Source organism: Papio anubis, chromosome 5, assembly GCF_008728515.1.
Source record: "Papio anubis isolate 15944 chromosome 5, Panubis1.0, whole genome shotgun sequence".
Classification (NCBI taxonomy): Eukaryota; Metazoa; Chordata; class Mammalia; order Primates; family Cercopithecidae; genus Papio; species Papio anubis.
Genome location: NC_044980.1, coordinates 55,256,220 through 55,281,808, shown reverse-complemented (window position 1 = coordinate 55,281,808; position 25,589 = coordinate 55,256,220). Strand labels below are relative to the sequence as shown.

General features: G+C 36.1%; 1 protein-coding gene across 2 annotated transcripts in view; it reads left to right on the top strand.

The window, feature by feature from the left end:
- DEPDC1B (DEP domain containing 1B) overlaps positions 1-25,589 on the top strand; it is a 115,328-nt gene that overhangs the window by 72,872 nt on the left and 16,867 nt on the right. The gene's annotated exons all lie outside the window — the stretch shown is intronic.

Below are 25,589 nucleotides of genomic sequence, written 5' to 3'. Positions count from 1 at the left end.
GAAGGTTTTCACTTGCTTTTGAGTCTACCTTGACCACAAATAAAGTCTCCTCCTCTGACCTGTCACCTGGAGGCTCTTCGACCAGGTCTTCAGCCTGAGCTTCAGTGAATTATTCCTTAGGGTGTATTCTGTTATGTGACCAGATGTGGATTTTTTTCACCCACTGCTTGGGGTGGGCAGCGGATCTTCCGGACCACTGAAGACATGTTCTCATAATCTCAAGGCAAAATTCTGAAGAAATCTTAAAACTGTTCTCACCACAAAATGTTGTTTGTAGGTCGTTCATGTCTGATACAGTCTTCTAACATTATCCACAATGTAGAGGTATTTCTGGAGGTTCACATCCTTTCAATAACAGGAGCACAATATTCTGCTGCATACAGATGTCTTCAGCAGTAGGAGTTCTTGCACTCATTTGTCTTCTGAGAATATTGTTGAAAATTTGAACACGTCTTTTTGGTTCTTAAAGTCAGCGAGCTGTGGATTGGCTCCCAAGTGCTAAAGAGCCCACAGTTGCAGAGTTCCTGAGTGGGTTGAGTGCACCTTTAGTCTGTGGCTGGTTTTTATTTGTGCCTGCAGAATTTCTTTCATGGCAACCAGAATTTTGGAAACTTCTGTAGCCTTTTCTGCTTCTTTGTTTTGTTTTGGTTTGATTTTTGGTTAGAAATGCTTTTCTTTTCCAGAATAGCCATGCTCTTCCGGGCCCGCACAGTGCCTGCCACAGATGTGCAAGGCATCCCAGGAGAAAGCAAAGCCCCCACTGCTTGGTGGGGCCAGGTTGCTTGCTGTTGGTCTCCATGTCCTCCCCTTTCCCGTCCAAGGCTGTCACTAGCTTGGGCTGCTCCCTTGGTTCTTGCAGCCATGCCGAGTGCACATCTCCCGATAGCTTCTACTCTGGGCAAGGAGCTGACTCGGCAGTGGACAAATTGAGGCAACCAAATAATAAACACAAATGGATAGTCAACACATTTTTTGAAAGAACATCCGAAAGACAAAATGGGGAATGGCAAGTCTGTCTAATACATGATTTTGAGAAAACTGGATATTCATATAAAGAAGTATGAAGAGGATTGTTATGTTGCACCACACACAAAAATCAACTCAAATTAAAGACCTAAACTTAATATCAGAAACGATGAAACTTTTAAAAGAAAACATAGGGTGAATGTATGTTTAGGGAAACTGAAATTCATGCTCACAGGTTGGAAAAAGAAAAATATGGAGAAAAACATAGAGGAAAATGATTCTGCCAATAATGTGGGTTGGAACTAATTTTTTCTTTTGTCACAAAAATCATTGCTAACAAAAACAAAAATAAGTGTGGGACTATAGAAAACTGAAGAGCTTCTGCATAGGAAAGAAAATAATCAACCAATACAGAAGGCATCCAGTAGATTGGGACAAAATTATGAGGGATTATATATCTGAAAGGCTTGTTATCTAACATGTACAAGAAATTAATACTACTATGTAGGAAAAACAACAACAACACAAAACAACAACAAATAACCAAATGGAAATTGGGCAAATAACCTGAATAAATGTTTCTGAGTAGAAGACATGAATTTGACTACTAAGTAAAAGGTTCTCAACATACCTAATCATCATGAAAATGTATATGAAAACTCACTGAGATATCGTCTCCACTCTAATTGGAATTAATGTTACAAAAAAGAAAGAAATTTTTTACAATGCAATGATCAGTGTGGAGTTGGACAAAGGGGTACTATTACACTATTACACAATGTAGGGTGGAATTTAAGTCAGTATGCACACTATGAAAAATAGTTGGAAGTTGCTCAAAAAATAAAATACAACTATCATTTGCTGTAGTAATTCCACCACTAAGTATTAAGAATATTATACATTTCCATTAATTTTAAGCAAATGAAATCAGTGTATTGAAGAGATAGGTGAAATCCTACATTTCTTGACACATTATTCACAATACTCAAGATATGGAATCAACCACCTGTCCATGAACAGATGAAGAGATAAGGAAAATGCAGTATATACATAGTGGAATGCTCTTCATCATAAAAATTCATGGAATCATGTCATTGCAGTAACATGGTGGACAATGTAAGAAAAACTCCCCGGAGAAGCTGTACAGAAGCTCCCTCCTCAACAGTCAGGGCCAGGGACGGGAGCTGTTTTTTTCCCAGGACAGGGCCCCAAGTCATCCCAAAGCTGCCATGGCACCCCCTCAGTCGCGTCATAAGGAAACCTACACAAGCTATTTGTATCAGTGATCACTAGGATAATCCATAGAACTTTTGGGAAAGAAGTTTAAGACCTTTCTCCCACCATTTCAGCAGGATAAATTCCAACTGAATTAGAAAATGAAATGTTAATACTGCAAATAAATACATATTTATATCTGTATATAAAATACAGTTGATATTTGGCTGGTGTTTAGGTGTGTAAAGGACTTTCTAAGCATAAGAGCAAAAAAAACCATAGAAATGCTATAGCAGTTTGAGACTATGCAGGAAAGCACATCATCATGTGCATGGATGAATCTGTATCTAATTTTAAACAATTCCCAATGGTGCCTATTTCCTTTTCTTTGAAAATCTCTGGAGAAATAGTTCCTCTTGCTGTGTCTTTCTTTAGGCAAGACTTTTTACTGATTGATGTGTAGTCTGAATCCTGGCTAAGTATAAACCTTTTGTTTTTTATACCTGTTCTTAGCGAAAATGAAACTGTGACTTTTTTTTTATTCCTTTGGTTGGTCAAAAACTGCAATGAACTCTTCTGAGTTTCTTCTCTGGCTGAACAAACAATGGTCCCATTGGCCTTTCGAGGAACTCTAGGCCCTCTCAAAAGCCTTCGTATTTCATTTCTTTTCAGAGCTCCCAAAAGGAATAGCTTGCTCTTGATGTTATACATGTTAGTGAAATGATCAGGCCTACTTTGCAAAGATGAAAAATTTGTGTTTCTAATGATCTGAAAATAGAAATCCGATGTAACTTTTAGATATTGGGAAAGAGGGTGATGAAGGTAGGTAACACCCAAAGCACCTAACAATTCTGAATAATTCTGTACTTAACCACTAATAATGTAGAATATTATACATTTCCATTAATTTTGATTGCATTTGTGTGTATCATAGGAACAGCTGGGTTTCCTGGAGTGTTAAATTATTTATTCACCTATTCCACTACAAGCCAGCTAAATGATTGTTTCCCTGATTGAAAAAGTCTCACAGATTGCACAATTTATTTGGTTGGATTGTTTATGCTCTTTTTATTATTTATTCTTGTTTCACCAATGAAAATATCACTAAGTTCTTTGGTCTGTTGACCTGATTGTACCTACTTTGACAAATCACTGCCTTTCTGGACCCAGTTTTCTCATTAAGTGGCGGTGATACCTGTCATACTTACAGGTGTGAAAACATGAAAGTTAAAGTATTGGGTAATACTTTCCTCCTATCTTTTTTTTATTTTGAAAAATATTAAAAATTGGCATAATGCATTAGTTAAGATGGAATAATCATATATTGATATCCAGCCATAATCTCTCAAATGATAGGAAGGTTTTTATGTGAAACTACTTGTGAGAGATCTTAACAATCTGTAGTTAGAGAAAGCATTATTATATCATTTGAAAATGCAAGAAACAAGTTACCTTTGGGGCAACAGAGGCCCTTGTCATTTTCTCAAAAGAAGGAAGAATCAGCATTTTGATGATGATGTTGAGATTGTAGAAATGATGAAGGTGAAAAAGTTATTCTGAGCTTATGTTTAGCAAAATGAAATGAACCCAAATAATAAAACAGTTACAAAAATTGAATCTCTTTGGGGAAAACTTGAATGCTAATGTCCTTCAGAACTTCTTAAACCAGAACCTTAAAAAAAAGAAGCTTTTTAAAAATCAGTAATAGTTTATGATCTTGAAGGGTTTCAAAGTATTTGATGAAGATATCTCTTGAATTTATTTGTAGTTCTTGTGTATTTAAAAGCTAAGTTATCTTGTAACCATTTTTTTCTATACTTTTGTCAGTAATCTCTTAGTGATGAAATAAAAAAGATTAGGTAATCATCCAGCAATGGGAAAGAAGTTAAGGAACAAAGAGCTCAGATTAAACTAGTTTTTAGAATCTAAGCATTTCTACATGAATTTGAATCATGGAAAACAAAATGTAGCACTCCAAGATTCGATGCAAAACTAAAAGTGGAATACTGCTTTGACGTTTGCATGAATTGAAAAATAATTAACATCCTTAGAACTGTATGTAAAGAAGGACTTCACAAGTATTATAGATACCCACAACCTTAGCCCTTTTCCCATATATCTCTTTGATCACATACCTACCTCATAGATCACTCATGTGCTGAGGACTTTCAGTTCTGTATCTTTATTCTAGATCTCCTGAACTCAAGATGAGAATATCTTTCTGACTTCTGTGTATTTCTGGATGTTATACAAGAATGTCAGTTCAAACTCAGTAGTCCCTAAACCATTGTTTTTGAAACTTTATGTTGGATATGAAATCTGTATTGTAGAATAACATTAAAAAAAGAAAAAATAGAATAGTATACAAAATATCAGAGTGCATTGTATGTAACAAGAGTAGGTATTTTCATAAACTTTTTTGTTTTAATTAAACACGTGTATATGTATTGTTGCAGTCTAAAATGTATTTCTTAATTTGGATAAGTGTTAATGAGGATGTGGATAAATTGGAACTCTTGTACATTACTGGTGGGAATATAAAATGGCACAGCCATTTGGTAAAAACAGTTTGGCAGTTCCTCAAAAAGTTAAGCATACAGTTAATATGTGATATAGAAATTTTACTTCTAGGTGTATACCCAAGAGAATTGAGAACATATGTCCACACAACAACTTGTACACAAATGTTCGTAGCAGCATTACTCAGAAGAGCCAAAAAGTGGAAACAACTGAAATGTCCATCAAATGATGAAGGAGTAAAATGTAGTATATCCATACAATGAAATGTTATTCAGCCATGAAAAGGAATGCAATGTTGTTACATGCTATAACAACTTGGATGAATCTTGAAAATATTATTCTAAGTAAAAGATTCCATTTTTATGAAATGTCCAGAATAGGCAAATCTATAGAGACAGAGATAAGTGGTTTCCAGGGGTTGTGGGGAGGAGAAAATGGGAAGGTGACAAAATGTTCCAGAATTAGATAATAGTGATGAGTATAACTTAGTGACTATATAAAAAAATCACTGGACTCATATACTTTAAAAAAGATAATCCCATAAAAAAGATCAAGCAAAGAAAAATAACTAAATTTGACTTTAGTAGTTAAAAAGAATATAGTATCTCAAATGAAAACTTTGCTGGATAGGATTGGGGTAGATTAGACACTCTAGAAGTTAAAGATCAGTGAGCTTGAATACATACAATAAAAGCTAGTCTAAACAAAGCACAGAGAGTAAAAAGAACAAAACAAACCTCCCACAACAAAACAAAACAAAAACCAACAAAAAATGCAGCCTCAATGACCTATAGGAAATATTTAGCAGTCTAATATACATGTAATTGGAGTTCCTGAAGGAGGAAGAGGGTAGAATGTATCTTTTTTTGTCCCCTATGACTGCTGTTAGGATTTTATTATTGATTTTTAGGAATTTCATTATATCTTGGTGTGGTTGTTTAAACAGATGTATAGCTTATCAACCAATGATGGAGATAAAATAGAATATTTGAAAATACTTATGGATTCACAGAATCTAAGATGGCCCCCAATTTTCCTGCTACCTTGTACTCTTGAGTATATGTGGGACCTGTTACTTGCTTCCAACCAATAGAATCTCACACCAGTTAGAGTGGTGATCATTAAAAAGTCAGGAAACAACAAATGCTGGAGAGGATGTGGAAAAATAGGAATGCTTTTACACTGTTGGTGGAAGTGTAAATTAGCTCAACCATTGTGGAAGACAGTGTGGCGATTCCTCAGAGATCTAGAACTGGAAATACCATTTGACCCAGCAATCCCATTACTGGGTATATAACCAAAGGATTATAAATCATGCTACTATAAAGACACATGCACATGTATGTTTATTGCGGCACTGTTCACAATAACAAAGACTTGGAACCAATCCACATGCTCATCAATGATAGACTAGATGAAGAAAATGTGGCGTATATACTCCTGGGAATACTATGCAGCCATAAAAAAGGATGAGTTCATGTCCTTTGCAGGGACATGAATGAAACTGGAAATCATTCTCAGCAAACTATCACAAGGACAGAAAACCAAACACCACATGTTCTCACTCATAAGTGGCAGTTGAACAATGGGAACACATGGACACAAGGAGGGGAACATCACACACTGGGGCCTGTCTGGGGGTAGGGGATGGGGGAGGGATAGCATTAGGAGAAATACCTAATGTAGACAACGGGTTGATGGGTGCAACAAACCACTATGGCACATGTATACCTATGTTACAAACCTGTACGTTCTGTACATATACCCCAGAGCTTAAAGTATAATAATAATAATAAAAGAATATGTATGTCAAGGGTGACACGTAATTAAGCAAAGCTCAGTAAATTTAAAGTGTTTGAAATTGGACTAAGTTTTCTGACTATGCTAGAATTAAGCTAGAACTCCAGGTCTAGGTGGCTTACTGATCAATTTTACCCAACACTTAGGAATAAATAATGACATTTGTACGAAAGTCCTTTCAGAAAATAGAAGATGAGGAAATATTTCCTGAATCATTTTATGAGGCCGGTATTCACATGGGTAATAAGACCAACAAATACATTACACAGAAATAATGTAGTGCATGATGTCCCTGGTAAAACCAAATGCAAAAATACATTAAATTTGCAAATTGAATTCAGCAGTAGATAAAAAGGACAATAATACGTCATGGCCAAGTAGGGTTTATCCCAGCGAGGTAAGACTGGTTTAACATCTAAAATCAATCAATATAATTCATCATATTGATAGTATGAAGGAAGAAAACTCATGTGACCATCTCAATGATTGCAGAAAATGTATGTGACAATATTCAACACCCATTCAGGATAAAAATGCTAAATAAATCAGAATAGAAGAAAACTTCCTCAGCCTTATCAAGGCTACCTATGAGAAAATTATGGATAACATTTTTCTTAGTGGTGGTAGACTGAATGCTTTCCCCTATGGTCAGAAAAATACAAAGCTCACTACTTCTATGTAACATTTCATGAGAGGTCAGCAGTGCTTTCATGCCTTAAAGGCATGAAAATGAAATAAGTGATTTAAGATTGGAAAGAAGAACTAAAACTACATTTGCTGATATCAAAAATCCCAAGAAATCTGCCCCCAAAAAGCACGTATGAATTAATAATTAAACTTAACAAGGAAGCAGGTAAGACCACTGTACAAAAATCAATTGGAAAACTAAAACAAAACCCCAAAAAACCCAACCTAATAATCTGTTTCCAATAACACCACAAAAACATGGAATACTCCGGGATGAATTACAAGTAGGAATAAACAAGGTGTATGCAAGACCTGACAATGAAAACTATTAAATGTTGTTGAGAGGAACTAAAGATGACTTACATAACTGGGGAGACACACTATGTTCATGGACTGAAAGATATGCAATATTGATAAGATGTCAATTCTTCCAAAATTGATCCATGGATTATTTAGCTTGGTAAAAATCCAAGGACTTTTTTTGTAGAGTTTTCAAGCATTTTGTAAAATTTATTTGGAAATACAAATAATCTGAATAGCCAAAACAATGTGGAAAAAAGGAGAAAAAATTAGAGAACTTATATTACCTGTTTTTAAGACTTACTATAAAATCTTACTATCAAGTGTGATATTGGTATCTTATTGTAAAGTCTTCCTGTAAAGTATATTGATATTTAGTGTGATGTTGGCATAAGGATAGATATTCAAGCCTATGGAATGGAATAGAGGGTCCAGGAGTAGATTCACATATCTGTAGTCAATTGATTTTCAGCAAAGAAGCCAAGGGAAAGGGTAACCTTTTCAGGGTAGTGTTGGAGCAACTGGATATCTATTATGGAAAAAGTGAACCTTTATACTGTATGCTGTATGTACTTGAATTTTACTTTGGAATAGATCATAGATTCAAACATAATAGATAAATCTAAAAACCTTGTAGAAGAAAGTATAGGAAAAAAATTCTTGCAATTTTGCATAGACAAAGATATCTTGGTTCCCAGAAAACATAAACCATAAAATAAAAATTATATCAAATAGACTTCATCAAAATTGGAAATTTCTGCTCTTTGAAATATACTGTTAAGAAAATGAAAAGACAAGAAAATTCCCATTACATAACTCACAAAATACTCATAAATAGGATATGTAGAGAACGCTTCAATAATAAGACAATGCAATAAAAAATAAAAATTGGATACAACAGGAGTATATATGAAATACTCATAAGCACATGAAAAGATTATTAACATCATTAATCATACAGGAAATGCAGATTAAAACCACAATGAGATACTACCATGTACACACTAAAATGGCTAAAGCCAAAGACACTGTCATAAATTTTTGGTGAAATGTAGGGCTCCTGGAGCCCTCAGACATTGCTGATTGGACTGTGAAATGACACAGCCACTTTGGAAAATGGGTTCATTGTTTCTAACTAAGTTAAACACACATATACCTTAATTTCATTCCTAGGTATTTATCTAAGAGATAAGAACACGTGTGTTCACACAAACTGTGTGGTGCTCATAGCAGCTTTATTCATAATATCAAAACATTGGAAACAATCTACATGTCTATCAGCAAGTGAATGGAAAAACATTTTGTAGTGTATGCATCCAATGAAATATTACCCAGCAATAAAAATAAACTATGGATACATACAACAATATAAATGAATCTCAAAAATATGCTGAGTGATAAAAGCCATTTTGGTTCTATTTACATGAAATTCTAGGAAAGAGGAATCTATGGAGGCAGAAAGCAGGTCAGAGGTTGCTTTGATCTAGGGGATCGAGAGGCCTTACTGCCAAAGAGCACCAGTAGATTCTTTAGGGGGATGGGAAGAGTTTTATATTTTCATTGCTGTGCTGTTTACATGGGGGTATGCATTTGTCAAAACTCACTGAGCTCTACATTTAAAATGGGTACACTTTTGTAGTATGTTAATTATAAATCAAAGTGGAACAAAAAAGTAACACATGTTATTTGAGGACTTTTCATCTACTTTTGAGATTTTAAACTTGGGATGCCCTTGACTCATTTTACTCAAATATTAATTTGAGTAAAAAGTCATGTATGTGCATGAAATACTAGCTGCAGGGGTGGCTTATTCATCATAACTTTTCTCATAATAACTTTGTTTGTTTGTTTATTTATGTATTGATTGATTTTTGAGATGGAGTCTCGCTCTGTCACCCAGGCTGGAGTGCAGTGACATGATCTTGGCTCACTACAATCTCTGCTTCCCAGGTTCAAGTGATTCTCCTGCCTCTGCCTCCTGAGTAGCTGGAATTACAGGCATGTGCCACTATGCCTGGCTAAGTTTTGTATTTTTAGTAGAGATGGGGTTTTGCCGTGTTGGCCCGGCTGGTCTCGAACTCCTAACCTCAGGTAATCCACCCGCCTTGACCGCCCAAAGTGCGGGGATTACAGGTGTGAGCCACCGTGCCTGGCCTGCTAATAATAACTTTAAAAAACCTAACATTTCAAATTTGGATAAAACTCATATCCAATTGAAAGGGAAATACAACATTATTTAATAAATATATTACATCTAAATATTAATAAATTCGTATCTTATATGGTAAGTTAAAAAAAAAGAGAAGAGATTAAGCAGGGGCTTAGAAACATAAACAAATATAAACAAACTTTACAAAACTGAATGGATTAGCAGGGTGTTGGGGCACACACTTGTAGTTCCAGCTCCTTGGAAGGGTGAAGCAGGAGGATCCCTTGAGCCCAGCCCAGGCAATAAAGCAAGACCCTATCTCTTAAACAAAACAAATAAAAAATGATTGGAGGAAGACATAGAAACTAGAAAAGAAAGTGTAAAACAACAAAAACACCCTAAAACTCACAGAAATTAAAGTGATTTTTAAAAGTTGAGTTGTTCATTTATTAACTATGAGCATGACTGCTCTACAGTCAGAAAAGATAAAATCAAGGCTCAGATGGGGAAACGCATGGTGCTGCTTTTAGAACCATGCTCAGAAAGATTTGGTAGAGTTTAAACAAACAACTTCAGGCTTCTGTTGCCCTCTTTTATAGGAGTGAAAGAGAAAGGGAGGAAAGATTCATAAAGGTGTAAATTCCCTTGATACCGTGGACCACAGAGGCATAGCAGAGAATGGTTCCTATAAGACTTGAAAACTGAAAGTACAACATAGCTGCAATTTGTGACTAAGTATCACTGGTACAAAGGACTTAACTGATTAAGATATATCAATAAGTAATCTCTTGGGTGATCATACAGGAATGCTTAAAACCTCAGACCCAATTAATGGCAAAACAATGACCCTACATCTGTTTTATACACACACACACACACACACACACACACACACACACAAATGTTAACAGCCTTTTTTCATGGACTGTCTTAGTTCATCTCATTTTGAGGAAATAGTTATTGAATGACTTCTGTGTGTTTCTGTGACATTGTATTAAGTATTCATATACTTACTTCAATACAGACTTTAAAAAGTAACTTCCTCTTATGGCTATTATATTTTAATCTTCCTGGGAAAGATCATTATCGATTACCTGTCAGTCTCCTTGGTGCTTCCATGATATCCCCTTGACACATCTCTACTGTTGTCTTCCACATTGCTTTGTGATGGCTTACGTTCATCGTCTTCACCAGACTGAGCTTCTTGATAACAAGATCTTTGTCTTTATCTCACCGTTTTGGGATTCTCAGATCTCAGCACAGTCCTAGAACATTTTATGCTCTTTTCAAACCTTTGTTGAATGAATACATTAATGATTCTCAAGTATATATTTCAAATGTTGACCTGTCCCCTAAATTCCAGCTGTGCTGTCGTCATCTGCCTGTTGACTATTTCCATGAGTCTACTGTCTTTCACAAACCCAAATTGCTTCTCTTCCGTGACAAGTCAGCAGCCCCTCTGGCTCCACTGTTTTTGAAGTAGGCCCCCTTAAAGCTGAAGAGTCACAGTTTATTTGTCCATAATTGCCCTATCTTAACACCCTATTTTAAAATGTGTTTTTGTTATGCAGATTTTAAAAGGGTTAAATCATGGCCTTCAAACTGGTTTAGAGAAATTGAAATCTCGCAATGAATATCTCATGAGAAGAGAAGCATAATGAAGACTACAAAAATATATTGCATTTTAAAAGCAGCATGTAGCTCTTGTGTGTGTATAGCACGAGAGAAGCTTAGAAGAGTGACAATATCTCCCAGGTGTCACACTTTTATTTTATATCCTTCAGTTATTTGTGGCAATGATGGAAACCATAACAATATCATTGACATCCTTAGACTATTCATAACACTGTTTTTAGCCCGCGTGTGACCTTGCATTCCCTCAGACCTTTCACCATTTCTCTTTTAAACAAATTTTTAAATTTTCTAACAATCTCCAGTTTATAAGAATGGCTATAGTACAGTCCAAATAACTTTTTTTTTTCCTGAACCATTTGAAAGTAAATTGCTAGTCAAATGTTCTATCACCTATAAATACTTCTGTGTGTTCTTCCTGCAAACTAGGTCACTCTCCTACAGGACCAAAATATAAGCATACAAATCTGAAAAGTAACACTGATTAATTACTATTACATCTCATTCAAGTTTGCTAGTCATCCCAAAGTTCCTCTATTTTGATTTGTCTGATATTTCCTCATGATTAGATTCACACCGTGCATTTCTTGAAGGTTATAACAGACACAATACTATGTTCTTCTTATTACATCCCATCAGGTAGTGCACAACCTTGATTTGGCCTATTACTGGTGACGTGCACTTTGATCACTTGATAAGGTGGTATCTGTCAGGTTTTTCCACTATATAGTTACAGTTTTTCTTTTTGTAATTAATAGTATTTTATGGGGTGGTAGCTTTGAAAAATGTTTAGGTAACTTTTCCCACATTAAACTTTCAATTTACTTAGCAGTATGGACTCCTGACTTTGTATTTTATTCACTGGGTAATAGTCCATTGCCTGATGCTCAAACTGTCTCAGAATCAGCCAGCAGGAGGCCCATCAAGCTGGCCTCTGTGTCCATTTGCCACTTGCCTGTCATTCTTGGACCACTTTCATTTATTATTATTACTATTTTTTTTCCCCTTAGAAACAGAGTCTCACTTTATTGCCCAAGCTGGAATGCAGTGGTGCCATCATATCCCACTGCTTCCTCAAACTCTTAAGGCATAAGTGATCCTCCTGCCTCAATTTCCTGAGTAGCTGGAACAACAGGCACTTGCTACTATACCCAGCTAATTTTTAAATTTTTTGTAGAGAAGGGTCTTGCCATGTTGTCCAAGCTAGTCTTGTATTCCTGGCTTCAAGCAATTCTCTTGCCTTGGCCTCCCAAATTACTGGAATTACAGGCTTATCATGTCCAGCCATATTTTTTGTGTTTGGATACTTCAGGCTCATCTTGTACTTGCTTTTTTTTCGTGGAATTATTGTTTTGGGGTATTGCTCGTGGAAAGAGAACAAAATTCTCAAACAACACTAAAAAGTGACCCTGCAATTTGATTTTCGAACTTCCATCAAATGTACTATTTGTGGGAAGGATTGTGATTACATTGGCAAAACAGTAACATAAGACATCTGTGTGTCCATCACTCTGATTTGCATTGTTGCAGTGATATCAGTGTGTTTATATCTAGAAGCAGAATTGTTAGATTGTTTGGTATTTACTTCCTTCCTAGGTCTAGCAAATTGCTTTCCAGAGTGGGTGCAGCAATTTACACACTAATATACTATTAGTAGTATATTCCTATAAGCATTTACTTACCAATCCTTGGTTTCATCAGGCTTTAAAATTTTTCTAGTCTGATGGGTGTGAAAAGGAATCTTATTGCTGTTTATAGGTCATAAGGGTTTTTTCTTGAGTGAAATGCTTTTTCTATCCATTACCCATTTTTTTTGGTGGGGAGGGGAGTTTCTTTTTTTGTCTTTCTAAAAATATATTCTGGATAAAATCTTTTGCACCTTAGCCTCAAAAATACTTCCTAGTCTGTGGCTTATCTTTTGATTTTAATGAAAATATGAAGAACTTTTATGTTTAAGTCAAATTAGTTTGTGTGTTTTTAAAAAAATCTGTATCATTCAGTGACAAAGAGATTGTGTACTTCCCATATTTTAGTTTTTTTAATGTTAGGTTTCTAATTTCTCTTAATTCATTTAGTTTATCTTTAAAATTAACTTTATTGATGTATAATTAATATACAATGAAATACACTAATCTTAAGTACAATTCAGTTAGTTTTAATAAATATGTACTTGTGCAATTAATATACAGACCATTTCCATCAACCCTAAAGGTTTTCTTGTGCTGTCTCTTGGTCAGCCCTCTACCCCATCACTGGCACCAGACAACCAGAAATAGAAACTTTCTGTTTAGTTAGGTTTTCTTTTTTAAGAGCTTCATACAAGTGGAATTATATAGTGTGTACTTTGTATCTGGATTTTTCTGCTCAACATGATGGTTTTGAGATTTTTTTTCATGTGGGGCACGTATCAGTAGTTTGTTGCATATACCAGCAGTAGTTTTATTGCTAAATAGTCTGTTGCCTGGATATATCACAATTTGTCTATTCACCTGTTTAGGGACATGTGGATTCTTTCCAGTTTTGGGCTTTTATGAATGAAGCTCCCGTGAACATCCATGTATCAGTTTTTATATGAATATATATGTATATCTTTATTTCTTTTGGATAAATAGGAGTTGAATTTCTGGGTTACATGGTGAACTTATGTTTACATTTATATGAAGTACTTTTTTCTAAAGTAGTCGTGCCATTTTACATTTCCATCAGCAATGTATGAGAGTTTCAGTAGCTCTACGTCCTTATTAATACTTGGCATTGTTAGTCTTTTAAATTTTTGCTACCCAAGTGGGTGTTTAGTGGTATGGCTTTGTAAATTTGCCTTTTTCTGATGACTGGTAACATAGGCATGTTTTCATTTGCTCATAGGTCGTTCATAGATTTTCTTTTGTGAAGTGTTTATTCAAATTTTCTGCCCATTTTTAAAATTGGTTTGTTGTATTGTTGAGTCATAGAATTATTTGTGTATTCTGCATGTACATCTTTTGTTAGATATATTTATTATGAATGTTTTCACCCAGATTTTTTTTTTCATTTTCTTAACAATGTCCTTTGGAAAGCAGAAATTTTTAGTTTTGATAAAGTCCACTTTTTATGATTTATGCTTTTTGTGTCTCAAGAAATCTTAGCCTACCTATAAATATTATACCATTTTATGTATAATGTTACTCCCCTACAACAACATTCTTTAGTGTTTTCCTCCTGCTCTTTGTGTTATTGTTGTCATACATTTTACTCCTACTTATGTTATAAACTGTGCTATATGTTATTATTTTTTCTTTAAACAGACAAATTCTTTCAAAGAAATCAAGAAATGAGAAACAAGTTTTATCTACCCACATATTAGTCTTTTCTTGTACTCTTCATTGCTTTGTATAGGTCCAGGTTTCCATTTGGTACTACTTTCTTCTGCTTGAAAAACAACCTTTAACATTTTTTGTAGTACAGATCTCAGCAACAAATTCTCTCAGCTTTTTCTGTTCATTTGTTTCTGGTGGAAAGTGGTGGGGAGGAACTGTTTTGACTAAAGTTTGAAAGATACTTTCAGTGGCTATAGAATTCTAAATTGATAGTTTTTCTTCGTTCAGCACTTTAAAGATGTCAGTATCTTGTCTCCTGGCTTGAATAGTTTTTGCTGAAAAGTCTGTTGTCATTTTAATTTTTGTTCCTCTGTTCATGTGTGTTAATTTCTGACTGTATTTGAGATGTTCTGTATCACTGATTTTTTTTTTTTTTTTTAGGAATTTAATTGTAAAATCCTCATAGTTTTCTTTGTTTATTGTGCTTTGATTTACTGGATGTCTTTGATTAACTGATTTGTAAGTTTCATTAAATTTGGAAATTTTTTGGCCATTATTTCTTCAAATATTTTTTCTGTGCCTCCTTCCCCTTTTCTAATTACATATATGTTAGATCACTTGAAAATTTCCCACAAGTGGCTGTAGCTCTATTTATATTTTTCTACTTTTTTTTCTCTTTGCTTCTATTTCAAGTAATTTATATTACTATGTATTCAAGTTTTTTGATTTTTTTTCTTGCTGTGTTTAATCTGCTTTGGTTCTCATCTAGTTAATGTTTTCATTTGAGACAGCATTTTTCATCTCAAGAAATTCCATTTGGTTCTATTTCATATCTTCCATTTGTTTTACACACATGAACATAGTTAGAAAACCTTTTTGATAACCTTTTCTGCTAATTTTTTTTATCTCTATTGTTTCTGGGTCTGTTTTAATTGATATTCTATTGATTTTTCTCTTGTATATTGGTCACATTTTTCTGCTTCTTGGCATGAATAGTAATTTTGATATTGAACACTGAATTCTTCATTGCCGATTGTCTAGATTTTATTGTCTTCCTTTTAAGAATATTGGGCTTGTTCTGTTAGTCAGCTAATTTACTTGTGTTTCTGCTTGCCCATTTCTATCTTATTTTTAAAGCTATTGTTAGGACAGAACTACATTAACCTTTACTGAAGGGAAAATGTAATCTCCCTACTGAAGCACACTCTTTCTGGGCTTTCTACTGAATGCCCTCAGCTGTCAGCAGGGTTCTTTTATTATGAGGGCTCTGGGAATTGTTTAGCTCATAGCTCACTGGCAATTTTTTGTGTGACTTCATTGAGTTTCACTTTATACATGTATATATATTTCAGTATTCCTCAAAGTTTCAAGGGGATTCTTATGCACATTTATGGAGCCATTTTTGTGCATAGCCCCTCCATTTGGAACTCTGCTTCAGAACATCCAGCTGATTCAGCCTCGCAGAACTCCATTCTTTGTCTCTTCCACTCAGCCAGAACTCCATGCTTGAGATTCCTGTCTCTGATCCATGGCTTGCAAGGCCCTTCTAGGCAGAGTCTGAGGATGATTGTAGTGCTCATTTGTCTTGTTACCTTTCTCAGGGATTATGGTCCTGTACTGTTGACCTTCACTCAGAAACAGCTGTTTCATAAAATTTGTCCAGTTTTCTGTTGTTTTTGGCGGGAGGGTTATTTGGTTCTTGTTATTCCACTATGATTGGAAACAGAATTTCCTGTTTTTTAATAAGGTAAGAAATTGTCATTTAATTTTTTTCTTACATGTGGTTATGAAATTGTTCCAACACTGTGCTTTGAATATAGTATACTTTTCTCAGTGATTTGTAATGTCGGTTCTGTCATATGTCAAGTTCTCTCTTGTACATACTTAGACCTGTTTCTAGGCTTTCTGCTTTATCCCATTCATCTTTTGTCTATTCTTGTGGTATATTATATGGCTTAATTAATACAGCTTTAGAGCAAATCTTGTTATCTTGTAGATTGAATCCCTACTCCTAATCTTTGCCATTTATAAACATTGCATAACTCCTTTTGTGTTTTTCCCAGTAAACTATCTATTTGAATTAATTGGATTGGAGTAAGAAGTAAATACAGGTCAGCAATTGTGGTTTGTCTTTGAAATCTTGTGTTCAGCCATGAACTTACTTTATCAATTAGCAGGTGACAAGTTATTAAATGCAATGGTTTTTCCTAGAAGTGAAAAATTCAAAATAGTGCTTTTATTAGTATAACTTTAAGAATACTGATAATAACTAACTTATTAGTATTTACTGTGTGTGTCACACTGCTTTCACCACTGTAATATACTACCTCGTTTAATTTTACAACTCTTAATTATTTTCTCCATCTTACAAAAGTCAAAGTTAGGGCTTCTAGGTCAGATAGCTACTTAGGTTGCAAAGCTTGTATAGGAACGCAGGTATTTCAGTTTCCAGATAATCTTAATTGCTATGCCAACTTGTCCAATAGGCCTTTGCATATTCCTAGACCAGAGCAGATGTTCAAAATTCTAAATACTTACTGAACTTGGGAAAATCTTTACCACAGGGGTTTCTCAGTGGGAAATATAATTTAAAAAACAGAACAACTTTTCACCTGGATTTTACGACAGTGGCCTTGTACATTATACAGGCATACCTTGAAGATATTGCAGGTTTGGTTCCAGACCACCATAATAAAGTGAATATTGCAATAAAGTGAGTTACACCAATTTTTTGGTTTCCTAGTGCACGTAAATGATGTGTTTATACTATACTGTAGGCCATTAAGTGTGCAACAGTATTATGTCTAAATAAACAGTGTGGTGTATTACTTAAAAATAATTTATTACAAAAAATGCTAATGATCATCTGAGCCCTCAGCGAGTCATAGTCTTTTCACTGTTGGAGGGTCTTGCCTTGATGTTGGTGGCTGCTAACTGATCAGGGTGGTGGCTGCTGAAGATTCGGTGATTGGCAATTTCTTAAAATAAGACAATGAAGTTTGCTGCACTGATTAATATTCCTTTTACAAAATATTTCTCTGTAGCCTGTAGTGGTCATTTCATAGGATTTTACCCACAGTAGAACTTCTTTCAAAATTGGAATCAGTCCTTGCAAACCCTGTGGTTGCTTTATTAACTAAGTTTATGTAATATTCTTAATCCTTTGTTGTCATTTCAACAAAGTTCACATCATCACCAGGAGTACATTCCATCTCAAGAAACCACTTTCTTGGCTCATTCTTAAGAAGTAACTCCTCATCATTTCAAGTTTTATCATAAGATTGCAGCAATTCAGCCCCATCTTGAGGCTCCACTTCTAATTCTAGTTCTCTTATTTCCACTATATCTGCAGTCACTTTTTTCACTGAGACTTAAACCCCCCAAAATCATCCAGGAGTATTGGTATTACTTATTCCAAACTTCTGTTAATGTTGATATTTTGACCTCCCATGAATCATGAATGTTCTTAATGACATCTGGAATAGTAAATTCTTTCCAGAAGATTTTCAGTGTACTTTGCTCAGACCCATCAGAGGAATCACTGTCTATGGCAGCTATTGCTTTATGAAATGTATAAATAATAAGACTTGAAAGTTGAAATTACTCCTTGATCTATGAGCTACAGAATGGATCTTGTGGTAGCAGGCATGGAAACAATGTTAATTTCCTTGTACTTCTTTATCAGAGCTTTTTGGGTGACTAGGTGCATTGTCAGTGAACAGTAATATTTTGAAAGAAATTACTGGTGATTTTTTTTTTTTTTTTTTTTTTTAAGCAGATCTCAACAGTGGGCTTAAAATCTTCACTAAACCACATGTTGTCATTTCTAGAGTGCAGGTAGAATAGATGTAGCATAATTCTGTTTTTTTTTTTTTTGTTTTTTTTTGTTTTTGTTTTTTTTAGGTAGAGTCCCGTGCTGTCGCCCAAGCTGGAGTGCAGTGGCGCAATCTTGGCTCATTGCAACCTCCACTTCCTGGGCTCAAGCAATTCTCCTGCCTCAGCCTCCCAAATAGCTGGGACGACAGGCATATGCCACCATGCCTGGCTAATTTTTGTATTTTTAGTAGAGACAAGGTTTCACCATGTTGGCCAGTCTGGACTTGAGCTCCTGACCTCAGGTGATCTGCTCACCTCAGCCTCCCAAAGTGCTGGGATTACAGGCATAAGCCACCACACCCAGCCAGTTGTAGCATCATTCTTAAGGGTCCTAGCCTTTTTGGAATGGTAAACGAGCAGTGGCTTCAACTTCAAGTCACCAGCTGTATTAGCACCTAACAAGAGAGCCAGCTTGTCCTTTCAAGCTTTGAAGCCAAATATTGACTTCTCCCTTCCAGTTACAAATGTCCTAGATGGCATCTTTTCCCATTAAAGGCTGTTTTGTCTACATTGGAAATCTGTTGTTTAATGTAGCCACTTTCATCATGATCTTAGCTAGATTTTCTAGATAACTTGCTGCAGCTTCTACATTAACACTTGCTGCTTCACCTTGCACTTTTATGTTATGAAGACAGCCTCTTTCCTCAAACCTCATAAACTAGCCTCTGCTAGATTCTAACTTTGCTTCTATGGTTTCCTCACTTCTCTCAGCCTTCATAGAATTGAAGAGTTAGGACTTTGCTCTAGATGAGGGTGGGGCTTAAAGAAATGTTGTTATTGGTTGGATCTTCTATCTAGACCATTCAAACTTTCTCCCTATCAGCAACACACTGTTTCACTGCCTTATCATTTGTGTGCTCACTGGAGTGACACTTTAGTCTCTTTCAAGAACTTTTCTTTGCATTCATAACTTGGCTAGCTGTTTGGCACCGGAGACCTAGCTTGTGACTTCTCTCAGCTTTTAACCTGTCACCCTTACTAACGTCAATCATTTCTTTGATTTAAAGTGAAAGATGTATGACTTTTCTTTCACTTGAACACTTAGAGGCCATTGTAGGGTTATTAATTGGCCCAATTTCAATGTTGTTGTGTCGAGAGAATAGATAGGCCCAAAGAGAGGGAGAGAGACGGGGGAACCACCTATTGATGGAGCAGTCAGAACACACTCATTGGCTGATTAAGTTCACAGTCTTATGGGCATGTTGTGTGGTTCCCCCAAACACTTACAGTACTTATTGATCGTAGGTCATAATGATAGATAAAATAATAATAAAAAATGGAAATATTCTGAATTACCAAAATGTGCTACAGAGACATGGTGTGAGCACATGTTGTTGGAAAAATGGCGGTGATAGCCTTGCTTAACACAGGGTTGCCACAAAACTTCAATTTGTAAAAAATATAGTATCTGCAAACATTTCTTTTGGAAAGAAATGTCCTTAGTCAGATTGGGAAATTCCAGAAAGAGTCTCTCTCAGTGCTTCAGGAAAAAGGATCAGAAAGACTAGAGACCAGGCAGGTCAGAGGGAGACCTGGAGGTGCTTCTTTAGTTCACCAGATCAAATGCCAAGTGTCAGTATTTTAGGGTATTGTTTGCAGACCCCCAGTGCAATGATACAAGGCAAGTTACTGTTGGCATCAATAGCAAGCCCCAAGTGTGGCAGCACAAGATTTACATTCAAAAAGCGGGCCATAATAGTACACATTTACTTTGCACTATGTGGACCTTAGAGCTTGAATCCCTGGTGGCTTGACTGCTCTAGAGTGAAGGCAGGGAAACAAAGGAGTTTACACAGCCTGCTCTCTTGCCTCTGGGTGAGGGCCACATTCCTCAGGAGCAGTCAGGAGTTCAAGGGAAGGGGAGAAGTGGAAGCTCACTGAGCTCCTAGCCTGGCCCTGCTGGTCTCATTCGCCAGCCATAGTATAGACCTTCTGCCCTGTGAAAGGCTCCAGGAATGGCAGCCCGGCTGTACACTTTTCCAGGAGTGCACTCAGGACAATTCCATCAGGAGGTGATGAGGACCATTTGTTTGACCATTCCCTGATCAGGGATAATGGCTGGCACTGATAATGAGGCAACAGTTTTCTTCCTTCTGCTAATTAAGAGAGTCTGCCTTGGACTCTAGAAGCTGCAGAAACTGCCAAGTCATGCATTTAGACCACTTTTAGTTTTTACAAGTGCTGAATGGATCTTAAGAGTTAGTAACTTACCTTTCAAACAGTTAAGGAAGCATTTAAAGCATTTGCTTATATACTACTTATTAATTACAGAGGCTGCCAGACTTCATCTTAAATGGTGTCGAAAGTATCATTGGTGTTGAGAGTCTTTATTGACACCTTGGTAAAGTTCAGTGTTGTCACTGTGACATTGATGATATTGGCATTTTGTTAGGACTGATTGTTAGAAAGCTGATAGATGTTTATTACCACTCTCCCATCACACCTACTTTCTTCTAAACAGGCCCAAACTGTCCCTGCTAGAGAAATATAAAAAGAAGTTTCCTCACTAATTTTCCCAGACAAACTTTGTCATAAACCATTGTTTGTTCTCAGGTCCCATTCAATTCCCAAAGGGAATTATTGACAATACATCATCTGGTCATTGGGTCTATTCATTCCCCCTGAAATTCATTGCTCTTGTGCCTCCTGTCTCCTCTTCCTCTGTGGTAGGGGGTGTATGGGCATTTGGACCCTACTGGGTTGTTGAGTGATCATTCTCTTGCTGTTGTCCCATGCTATGCATGTTAGAATAATTTCTCCTATTAATCTGTCTTTTGTCAATTTGTTTTCAGTGAACCTTCAGAGAGTGAAGGGGGGAGCTTTCCCTCTTCACCCCTATGGTATAAAAGTCACATCTATCTTGTTCACTAATATATATCAAAGGCTCAATAAAAGCCTTGTTGAATGAATTGTAAAAAAAAAAAAAAAAAAAGGGAAGTGCAATAAAACAAGGTTATACCTGTATATTAATAGGTGACTCTAATAAAGACTTCTGTAATCTTTAACAAGGAGCCAACTATCAAATGGCAACTGCAAAGATAGTTCTCTCATTGAAGCTAACAAAGACATCTACAAACTTTCAGCTGAAAAATCGAAAAAGTTTGAGTTGTTTAGGACCTTCTAACACCAGAGAACGAGACATATCTTTTTGTATGTAATAAAAATGCAAGTCTGAAAATCTTCCAGTGACTCACAGAGTAATAACTGTGACAGAGGCTTTCTGAATTACACATAGTGAATTTTACAAAAACATAAAATGTGGATGATGTTTATGTAAGTTTATATCTTCTTCCATACTATGTAATGTGGTTCTATAAGTGTTTAGGCATTTAGGGTTTAGGAGGGCATAATTAAATGATTTATTATTCAATAATATGCTTGTGTTGGGACATTGTGGAATTTTACCTGCTGTTGTTGTGGGGCCCAGAGCCAAATTTAATCTTATCTATTAGGTCACAATACGTTTCTTCACCAGATTTTAAAGAAAATCTAGCTAAAGTTGTATGTGATTCATGTTGTGTCTTCCTCCTGATGTTAGTTTTAATGCTTTAAGGTAGTAGTAGCTATGACTGATGCCATTGAAACTTTCGGTTCACTTGACTCCTCTATGTAGCCCATGGATACCCGGTGTAGTCCATTGATTTGGTTTTATGACTATTGATAACATTTTCTGATTTATGGAGGTTGACTTGTCCACAATCGGTGGGAGCTGGGATTTAATCCAGATATTCTGGCTACAATCCCAATAAGAGATGGGTCATTCTTATTCTTCATTCATGTATTCAAGTATTCATTCATTCATTCATTCATTCATTCTTTACACAGAAATATATTGGTACCTATGATGTACCAGGTATTTTTCTAGCTATGGGAGGCATATCAACAAACAAAAGTGTTAAGAATCTCTACCCTGTGGAGCTTAAATTCCAGTGGGGCAGAGGGGAAACAATGGTAGATAACATGATAAGTAAATTCTGTAGTATATTAGGTGGTAGTAATGTATACTTTGAAAAAAGTAAGCAGGTAAAGGAAATTGAGCATACCAATTTTATACCTCTTTGGAGGGAGAAATGAATTAAGTTTTCAATTTTATCTCATAAATTATGTCAAAATGATAGGTTTTGTCCCAAGCCTTTCCAAGCAGATAACTTGGAACAAGTGTTCTGCTCTTCTCCTCCCTCCCCACTACTCAGAACATTGCTATAAAAGATGGCTAAATTACAAGATCAACTTACAGAGTCCTACTTAATTCATTATATAGCTCAACTGTGGTTCAACTCTAGTAGTGTTATAGACCTAACCAGTCCTTACAGTGGGTTTTCTCCCCAGTCTGGTAAACTGTATTCCATGTTCCAGCTGCAGGTGACAGGACCTCATCCTTTCATGCTGCTCTTTTAGCTTTGGGAGTAAGCAACTCCCTCTCCCTCCACATTATCCAATATTGTGCAGCAGAGACTTCCTTCCATTAAAGATACTGATAGTGGCTCCTCCACTACCAGAAGCAGGAGGATGATCTTGGGGAATGATTATGGGTTTAAAGGAGGAAGAGATAGTAGCATAGGATTCTGTTTTCACAGGAAATAGGAAGGTTGACAGTTGGAAGGAATTGTAGAGGAGTCCCAGCTAGGATCAGTGACAGGAGGGAGGAAAAGGGAGACCCTGGTCTCACAGGAAGGTTGAGTTATTGGGATGTTTATGAGTCAAGGATAGTCGCTCATCACCCTGTATGTAGGTTTGTGTAGATAAATTCCTGAGATGGATTTACCTATGCCTTCTTCCTTGATTTCTTGTTTGCTTCTTGTTTCTTTCTCCTTTTCCCTTTCCTTTTCCTTTCCCAGGGTATTGCTCTTTTGCCCAGGCTGGAGTGCAGTGGTGCAATCATAGCTCACTGCAGGCTCAAACTCACAGGTTCAAGTGATCCTCCTGCCTCAGTTTTCTAAGTAGCTAGGCCCACAAGCATGCACCACTATGCCTATCTAATTTTTTTAAGTTTTTTGTAGGGATAGGATTTTGCTATGTTGTCCAGGCTGGTCTTAAGTGCCTGGTCTCCTCAGGTGATCCTCCTGTCTTGGCCTCCCAGAATGCTGAGACTATAGGCGTGAGCCACCATGCCTAGCCTCACTTAATTTTCACAAAGTCTGAAATTATTATCTACTCTAAGTTTGGCAAGGAACTGGTTGTTTAAAATTTAGTAATAATTTTTTGAAAAGATACAATGGATATAATTTTACATATTTGCTTAATATCATCCTCACAAAGAAATTTTTAAATTTCTTTTTATAAAATTCTGATTATTTTACAGCCCTGATGTACTCTTAATTTTAAAATATATTTCTTTTTTAACAAATTATTTTTCATAAAGGCTTTATAATCATCATACTTTTATTATTTTTAAAAAATATTGTACTAATATTGTTGCATAACTTCAAAAATTATCATTTAGTAGCCATGTAATACTGACTAATAATATAATATAATATACTATAATATGTAGTCTATTGATAACTATGTATTTGAGTGTTTATCTGTTTGCCTTGTATTATACTAGGAAATGTGGCTTGCCAAAATAAATGTATTATGCTTTCAGTTAGCTTGTAGTCTCATTCATAAAGCAATGTAGATACAGTGTAGTAAGGATAAGGTGAAATCTGCCTTTGCAAAGGGATTTTTAATTTGGGAAAAGAAGGGATTTGTGGGACAATGAGATAGAAGGCTTTACGGAAAAACTAGATGGCTTTATGGAGAAAGAGAATTTAACTAGTTATTACGAGTTCAACTGCTACATCCCCATTCAGACCATCAGCATGCTGTGTGTCTTCCTTTTTCCCTGCTTTCCCCTTGTAGCCTACAAAGTTCTGCACAATCCGCCCCTTGGCTGCCTCTCTAACCTGATTTCTGACTTGTGTTTTTCTTACACTCACTGTCTCTTGACGCTGGCCCCATTCCTGTACCTTACACATTCCCAGCATGCTCTCACGTTATAATCTTTGTAGTTGCCATTTCCTCCACCTTGAAAGTTTGTCTCTGCACTATTTCCCTGGCTTGCTGTCATTTCCTTTGGATCTCTGCTCACATGTTACCTCCTTAGAGAGGGCCTTCCTGAAAATGATAGAAGTGTTTTTTTGAGCACATTCCCTCACTCCCCAGCTTCTCTCCAATGTATTTTTCTCCATAGCATCTTTCCGCCTGACCTTGTGTTTTTATATCTTTTTGCTTTTCATCTTCTGGAACACAAGCTCCATGAGATCACACAGGGATTTTGCTTTATTCCTCACTATATGTCCCCTCCTAACACAGTTCCTGGAATACAGGTGAGGCTTCATAAATATTTGTTGAGTAAATGAAAGAATATATTAAAATATGATCGTAAACCTTTTTTCTTTCCATGATTTGATGATGTGGAATTGAAAACAGGTCTACATAGATGATAATGATGTAATCAACAGCATTCCCGAGTATGTCTAGGATCAGCACTTGGTCTAGAAAAGCTCTGTCTTCTGCCCTCCTTTCCTGTCCATGCACATCCACTGCCTTTGAGAATAAACCCAGTCTCCTTCATCTGGCAGTCAGGGCCTTCTGAGACCTCATCTCTGTTGATCTTTCTAGCTTTACTTCTACCAAGTCATTCCCCTCATAACCTGTGCTGCAGTCATATTGAGTGGCTTATAGTTCCCCTCCTGTGGCCCTTGCAGATATTTCTTGCATTGCCTTTCATTTGTCACTTATTTGTTTATGGGTTTCTCCTCATAGTGCATAAGCTCTTCAAAGGAAGAGGCCTGGTATGTCTTTGTATTTCCGGGATCTAGCACAGTTCTTGTATATTGTACATGGTCAGTAAATACTTACTCAATATAAAAGATGTTTTTTGCCTCCCAAAGACTAGTGGTAACTTGAAATGGTTGGATATAGGACAGATAAACTGATAGAAGCAGTTTTACCTCATTAGAGGGCTTGGATATAAGTGTGTCCAGTGACAAATATAGTAAAAAAGAGAGCAATATTATAATATCCTTTAAAAAAAAAAAAAGAGAGAGAGAGTCTGGCTGTGTTGCCCAGGCTGGTGCCATCATGGCTCACTGTAACCTCAAACTCCTGGGCTCAAACAGTTCTCCTCTTCAGCCTCCTGAATAGCTAGGACTACTGGCGTG